The following is a 2521-nucleotide window of genomic DNA, read 5'->3' on the forward strand; positions in this document are numbered from 1 at the left end:
TGAAAAGTATGACCACAGAGTTTTGCTAGCGGGTAGAAACTGTCAAAGTTTTAGTCAAGCAAACCTACAACAAATCAATAACACAGATAGTGCATGAATTCAGTAACCTATTAACCTTTGAAAGGGAGGTTTATATAATCAATTGGTTTTTCCATTGAAGGTGGCGTGGGTCTGTTGAATTAATGGCTAAAGAATTAATTGCCTAACAGTGTTAATTCTGGAGGGAACGTTATAATTGGATGGAGTTAACGGACGAGTGTTGTGGCGGAAGGTGAATGGCAGGAGCACAACAGATAGGAGATCGATATCCGAAGCGAAGGAAACATCTTTTCAGAGGGGGGGAGTGGTTAGCAGTTTCACCTAAGGGGGTTCGAAAAAATGTGGTGATGACACGTAGGGGAGGGTGTGGTTTTTTATACCGCCCATTTCGAATCCCCCCATCCCCTCCCCCCCCCGACGATAAAGCTCAGATGGCGAAGGGGAGCAAACCTTTAATCCTCTTCCTTTTCTTCAGCACATGAAAACAATATTTGATAATTGGCTTGTAGCGCATTTTGACTAGCAGCCTGTGCATTTATAAAAACATGAAATGAAGCTTTTTTTTTTCTTCCCTAGCATTTTATTTTCCTTTTGCCTTCTTTATTTAGGGCAGCTAACACCTAACATTTTATTGATATAGATGCCTATAAAACATTAAATTGGCCTAACATTTTAACTTTTATTTATTTTTCATCCATATCCTAACTTAACATTTAAAATTATTGTAACTAATATACTAACTTATAAAAGCCAAATGATATTACAACAGAACCCTTCTAATTAAATTATGCATCAATGATCTTTTGTCTTGTAATGAACCATAATAACTATACTCCAATATAATAGTTACTATGATTAAAAAAAATTAGAAGAATAAAGAAAATGCTTTCTAAAATCTATTTTATTTATATATAAAATTTATCTTTTTTGCCCAATGTTGTAATAAAAAACTTGTATTTTTTTTAAAAAAAATAATATTATTTAACGGTGATTTTTTAACATAAAGTTTTAACAGTAACACCAACTATTTAATATAAAAAATTTGTAATCTTTTAAATAGGGAAATTATGCTACTTTTCATTAATATTTTAATAAAAAGCTTTAAAAAAACCAATTTTTTAATATAGAATATAACGTTTTAAAATAAACTTTCAAGAAAAGCTAACCTTTTAATATAGAAATTTAACATTTTAATAGAAAATTTGTAATTTTTTTAATGTAGCTAATATGGTTTTTTATATATTTTTTTATGTTTAATAGAATAAATTATATTTAAATAATAAAATAAATCAATATTATTTAATTGAAATTCTTTTTGGGAAAAAAGAAAAATCCATATCGTCCTAAGTCGAATGGCTTTTTAGATGAATTGATCTGTACGGACGAATTTTCAAATTTTTTGGCCCGATACATCCGAACTCTGTAACTCTCGGTTAAAGTCTATTATTCGTGCCAATGTGGAGATTTGTTTTACGCCTACCGTCTGAAAAAAATTTAAGATATATACATATAACCTTAAACATCAACAAATTCATCACGTTTATGTATTCATTCCTCTTTACAAATATATTCTCCCTAATCATGGCATACTGATACAGTAGGTTGGGTGTGGTCACAGAAAGAAAGTGATCAAAGCTTTGTTATGGATAAAATGGCGTCTTCAAAAAATTCCATTAATGCTCCATTCCACTACATATAATTCATCTGGCTAAAGGCATTTCTATCGCTTGACCCCACACTCTAAGTCGATGACTTCGCTAGTCTCCTGAGATTCTCCAGGCTGATGAATCTGTGCTTGATGGACGTTGTGTTTGGCGGGCTGAATGTAGTTTGCCACATTTATAGAGCCAGGAAGAAGACAATGTCTACAAGTAGGGCAGGAGGAGAGAGAACAAAGGCATTTGTCCACACATTCCGTGTGGAAACCATGGTTGCAGCTTGGCAACACTCTCACAACTCACCTTCCACAAAGTATGCCAAGCAGATAGCGTAATCCGTTGCAAGTTGTTGCATTGATTTGCCATAGTTGATAGAGGGAAGTGCTTCTATGGATTTGTCGTTCATGCTGGTATTAGCCCATCTGGTGGCCATATGATCGTGGCATGACCTCCAAATCTTGTCCCATGGAATGATTGAAGCCAACCCCATTAGACATACGACAGTGCAGAGCAACACAAGAAGAATAAGGATCATATTTTCACTCATATGTGGACTAATCGGTGCTTGAGGAGATAGCTTGTCGGTGGCCGCCTCTAAAACCATTCTCCCCTAACTAATCCTAAAAACCCTAAATCCTGAAGAGTTTGTCGATGAATATAGCCTAAAATGTTGAAATATAATTCCAACTGCAGTGTTTATTTCAGAAAACGGCTTGTTTCTTTTCTTTCTTGCGACGCGATCTGATCGCAGATCGCAAATCACATTTATACCCTGCCTCTGTCTGTTCCCTTGAAGTCTTCCGACGTGACGTTGCGATGCGATA

General features: G+C 34.7%; 1 pseudogene; it reads right to left on the reverse strand.

The window, feature by feature from the left end:
* Window positions 1–1759: 1759 nt before the first annotated feature.
* LOC149235169 (RING-H2 finger protein ATL78-like) lies at window positions 1760–2301 on the reverse strand (annotated as a pseudogene).
* Window positions 2302–2521: the final 220 nt, after the last annotated feature.

The sequence above is a fragment of the Pinus tabuliformis genome, chromosome 8, assembly GCF_031772625.1.
Source record: "Pinus tabuliformis cultivar Carrire ecotype Pingquan chromosome 8, CPIR1, whole genome shotgun sequence".
Classification (NCBI taxonomy): domain Eukaryota; kingdom Viridiplantae; phylum Streptophyta; class Pinopsida; order Pinales; family Pinaceae; genus Pinus; species Pinus tabuliformis.